Consider the following 5441-nt stretch of genomic DNA (forward strand, 5'->3'; position numbering starts at 1 on the left):
TCAGCCATTAAAAGGAATGAAATAATGGCATTTGAAGCAACATAGATGGACCTAGAAATTATCATGCTAAGTGAAGTCAGTCAGACAATGAGACACCAATATAATATATTATCACTTACATGTGGAATCTAAGAAAAGGACACAACGAACTTCTTTGCATAACAGATACTGACTCAACAGACTTTGAAAACTTATGGTTTCCAAATGAGACAGGTTGGGGGGTGGGGGATGGGCTGGGGGTTTGGGATGGAAATGCTAAAAAATTGGGTTGTGATGATCACTGTACAACTATAAATGTGATAAAATTCACTGAGTAATTAAAAAAGAAAATAAAAATCATCTCTTTGAAAATAAATAAATAAATAAAAGTTACTGCAGAAATGCATGGGATTGCTGATCGTCACTGTCCCCAATCTGCCCCTGGGCTAATGTAACACCATTGAGTGTGTGACAACATTCATGCATCCTATTGAGAGTAAGTGCCCATTGCTGAACATTTCAAGAGACATGACTACCCAGCAGGTAGAGGTGGTGAGGCTTTGGTTAGGTCAGAGGCAGTGGCAGGAAATGGAGGACATGGGGCAACAGGGAGCCAGAATGGGCTCTAGAGCAGGGGAGAGAATTCATTCCAAAGGGCAGAGTTTTCCCTTTTTTTTTTTTTTTTTTTTTTTTTGCTTTTTAGGGCCACACCCGTGGCATATGGATGTTCCCAGGCTAGGCTAGGGGTCCAATCAGAGCTGTAGCCAACAGCCTATGCCAGAGCTATAGCAATGCCGGATCCAAGACACATCTGTGACCTACAGCACAGCTCACGGCAACGCCAGAGCCTTAACCTACTGACCGAGGCCAGTGGTTCCTAGTTGGATTCATTTTGTCTGTACCAGGGTCTGAACTGCAGGGTGGAGTTTTCTTGTGAGTGTTCCTGGAGCTCTCCTTCTGGAAGTCAAAGGTCCTGGAGAGCAGCTGAGCTCTCCTTACAGCTTGCACCTGGGTGCTATGCCCCTCCCTGAATGTCCTGGAAGGAGAGGAAATACTTTGTACTGGGGGCTGGAGGGGGCTGGAGACCAGGAAGCTAGACTTGTGGTAACCTTGCTCTGTCCCAGTCTTTCTCAATCCCTGGGCCTCTGGGAGGTGAAATTGTTCCTGGGGGTCCCTCCTATCCTGGTTGAGTTAGACCCCCTTGTGCCATCGTGCTGCTTGCTGGTTGACAAATTCCATTAGGCAAGATGCCTTGTTGAAGGGTGGCGGATGGGGGAAGGGTTCGTGGTTTTGATAAAAGGAATTTTCACACATTCAGCTATGGGGCAGTCATTCTGGATTATACATGGGTTACCTTGAATTTCATCCTAATTAAAACAGCCTGTTTGTGCCCTATTAAACATACATTGTACATCTGCTTTAATTATTAAAGGAAAGGGTACACTGACCAGAAGTAAAATATGTCCATATTAGAAAGTTCCCCTATGATACAGCGGGTTAAGGATCCTGGGTTCCTGCAGCTGCAGGGCAGCCAGCAACTGCAGCGTGGGTTTGATCCCTAGTCCAGGAACTTCCAAATGCTGTGGGTGTGGTTTAAAAAAAAAAAGGAATGTCCATATTAATAATAAAGCTTAAATACTTCCCTTCTTGGAACACCAATGCTGATACTCCTTCAATGATAAGAGCCCTTTCCCAGGTGCCGAGGCCATATTGACTTGCTGTGTACTGATCTGTTCTTCCTTTCTCTCTCTTTCTTTCTTTCTTTCTTTTTTTCTTTCTTTCTTTCTTTCTTTCTTTCTTTCTTTCTTTCTTTCTTTCTGTCTTTTCTTCTTTCTTTCTTCTTTTCTTTCTTTTCTTCTTTTTCTTTCCCTTCCTTCCTTCCTTCCTTCCTTCCTTCCTCCCTCCCTTCCTTCCTTCCTTCCTTCCTTCCTTTTTCTTTCTTTCTCTCTTTCTTTCTTTCTCTCTCTTTCTCTCTTTCTTAAAAAATGAACCTCTGACTTTAATATGCTTTGTTCTGACAAGATAAAACACTGTGCTGAAAACCATGCTTTTCAGGAGCATTTTCTCAGAGTAATCTGGGAAGCTGGCTTCCAGACTATAGTCCTCAGTTTGGCTCAAATAAAATTTCTACTCTTATTATAGATTATTTATTGATTATATTCATTGACAGTTTCCAGGACCTTTCTAGCCCTGAGCAATACTTGTCTGAGAGGGAGTTGGGGCTGAACCCATTCCAATTCTTTGAGCCTAAATTCCAGGCTCCAAGGCATGCCCTAGGCCTTCTGGGATGTTTGTGTGTTCTTTGAAAAAAGGGGCATATTTGAGGAAATTGGGGTTAATCAGAGGGAAAGGGAAACAGGTTCCTTTCCTGAAGGACTCCTCAGAGTCCCTTTTTTTTAGGGTCACACCTGCAGCATATGGAAGTTCCTAGGCTAGGAGTTGAATCAGAGCTGCAGCTGCTGGCCTACACCACAGTCAGAGCAATGTGGAATCCAAGTTGCATCTGGGACCTACACCTTAGCTCATGGCAACTCTGGATCCTTAACCCACTGAGCAAGGCCAGGGATTGAACCTGAGTCCTCATGGTTTACTAGTCAAATTTGTTTGCACTGAGCCACGATGGGAACTCCCCTCAGAGTACTTAATAAGCTAATGTACATTGTGGATCTTTAAGAAAAGGCGAGAGAGGTTTCACATACTTATTTGAATGTGCGACCCTTTCCATAGAGAATCTTGCAGGATCATGGACCCTAGTCCATGAAAAATACTCTGAGATGTACCCACTTAATACAGTGCAGCCCCCATATTCATTTCACAGATGTCATGGAAACACAGAGGGAAGGGGCTTGCCCCCCTCCCTTCCTGGGCACCCTGAACACCCCCCACACCAGAGAGTAGGGAGGGGCAGCTGCAGGGCTACTCCTTTGCCTCGCCTTCACCCCTTTCTCTCATTTTTAGTGGCTTAAGAGCCAACTAATGTGAGCTTAGGCTCTGCTGTCAGGGAGAGTGGGGACATAAAAAAATGCCCACACATTCTCAGAGCCTACCTCTTCCATACGATATATATATCATATGGAAGTTTCTGGGCTGGGGTCAAATTAGAGCTGCAGCTGCAGGCCTACACCACAACTCACAGCAACAACAGATCCTTAACCTACTGATGAAACCCACATCCTCATGGACACTAGTTGGGTTCATTCATTACTTTCTTTCTTTTCTTTTCTTTTCTTTCTTTCTTTCTTTTCTTTCTTTCTTTTTCTTTCTTTCTTCTTTCTTTCTTTCTTTCTTTCTTTCTTTTTTTTTCTTTGTCTGTTCTTTCTTTCTTTTTTTCTTTCTTTCTTTCTTTCTTTCTTCTTTCTTTCTTCTTCTTCTTCTTTCTTTCTCTCTCTCTCTCTTTCTTTCCTTTCTTCCTTCCTTCCTTCCTTCCTTCCTTCTTTCTTTCTTGCCATGCCCATGGCATTCAGAAGTTTCCCGGTCAGGGATTGAACCCAAGCCACAGCAGTGTCCTGAGCCACAGCAGTAACAACACTGAATCCTTAACTCCTAGTCCACCAGGGAACTTCTAGGGTTCACTTTTTATTAAAACATAAGAATAGGAATTTAAAGCATGGGAAGAGAAAAAAACAAGTGACCCAAATGGAGTTGTAGAAACAACCAAGATCTCTGAAACAAAGGAGCCTCAGTGGGGGGAGGTGGCCTGGCTTTTTATTTTTTGTTTTCTTTGGCGGGGGGCACACACCCATAGTTAGGGGTCTAATTGGAGCTAAAGCTGTCAGCCTATATCACAGCCACAGCAATGTGGGATCCGAGACGAGTCTCAACCTACACCACAGCTCATAACAGTGCCGATCCTAAACCTACTGAGCAGGGCGAAGGATGGAACCCGCATCCTCATGGATCCTAGTTGGGTTTGTTTACTGCTGAGCCATGAAGAGAACTCCTGGCCTGGCTTTTTAAATCTAGTCATGTGGCTGAAACATGTTTTATCAGATAGCCATCTTGAAGGGATGCCAGGCAGTCAAACTTAAGTCCAGCTTGCATTACAAAAAAAAAAAAAAAAGAGAGAGAAAGGAAGAAAAAGACAACAATCAACCGCTGGGGTTTAGACTACAGTCCACCCTCTGATGCCCAGGCATCTGAGTCAATGGTGAGGGCCTTAAATGACTGGGCAGTCAATACACTAATTCAGGGGTTACAAGCCAAAAATACATATATAATAGGATTACATATTACATCTTATAATAATGATACAGCAATAATTTGAAATCCAATCTATAGCTCTTGTCCCAAACTTGAAGGTTCCAGCCATGAAAATAGGTCGGTGATATTTGGGGCCTTGGGAATCTGTTCAAAGGTTTGGGCAATGTAGGGGTTCTCTTGTGGTGCAGTGGGTTAAGGCTCCAGTGTTGTCACTGCAGTGACTAGGTCCTTGCTGTGGTGTGGGTTTGATCCCTGGCCTGGGAACTTCCACATGCTGTGGTCTCGACTAAAAAAGAAACAGCAAAGATTTGGGCAATATAGTGGAAAGTTAATATTGGACCATCCTGTGAAATAGGTTTGAGCCTGTCCAGAGTCTGTAGATTGCTCCATATCTTATCAAACCAGTCTCTTAGTCCCAGGAATAGATCAGTTTAGTTAAAAAGTTGCATCTCATTTTGAGAGGTAATATGCATGTGAGTTACCCAAGTTAGGCCTACAGAGGGCAAGCAATCTGGTATTTAATGAGAGGCATTTCGTGGAAACAAACAAAACAAACAAACCAAAACCAAAAAAAAAAAAAAAAGTTACTGATTAGAACAGATATAATCCCAGTTTTCTGAGTTCTAAAGGCAGCCAGATTTCCAGGTGTTGGGTTTGAAGCCTCTTCAAATGGATGAGGGCAGACAGTGGCAATCTGGTAGATTTTCCTGGGTTTGTAGTTTGAATGTCTCTGGCTGCCACAACAGCAGGCATGAAGATTGTCCACACACGAAATCATGTTAATTGATTTCTCTGATGTTGTATTAAGTTGTCCTACTTCAGCCTGCATAGCTTCAGGAAAAGGGAAGTTTTGGTTCTCAATGATTGCAAGTCAGAAAGATGGGAGAAAAAGTGGAAACCTTACTTTGGAGAGCTGTAGCCAGATATTAGAGGAAAATGAGAAGAATTCAGTATTCAGACCAGTTTACAGCTATAAAATCTCAAAGAAAGGAATTCCCATTGTGGTTTCGAGGTAATGAGCCCCAGTGGTATTCATACAGATGTGGGTTCAATCCCTGGCTTCCCTCATTGGGTTAAGGATCCAGAATTGCCGTGAGCTGCAGTGTAGGTCACAGATGCGGTTCCGATCTGGCATCGCTGTGGCTCTGGCTTAGGCCAGAAGCTGCAGCTCCAATTCAACCCCTAGCCTGGGAAATCGAGGCGGTGAGGTGGGGCTCGGCCCTAATAAAAACAAAACAAAACAAACTCTGGGACCTAATTAA

The sequence above is a fragment of the Phacochoerus africanus genome, chromosome 1 (assembly GCF_016906955.1).
Source record: "Phacochoerus africanus isolate WHEZ1 chromosome 1, ROS_Pafr_v1, whole genome shotgun sequence".
Classification (NCBI taxonomy): domain Eukaryota; kingdom Metazoa; phylum Chordata; class Mammalia; order Artiodactyla; family Suidae; genus Phacochoerus; species Phacochoerus africanus.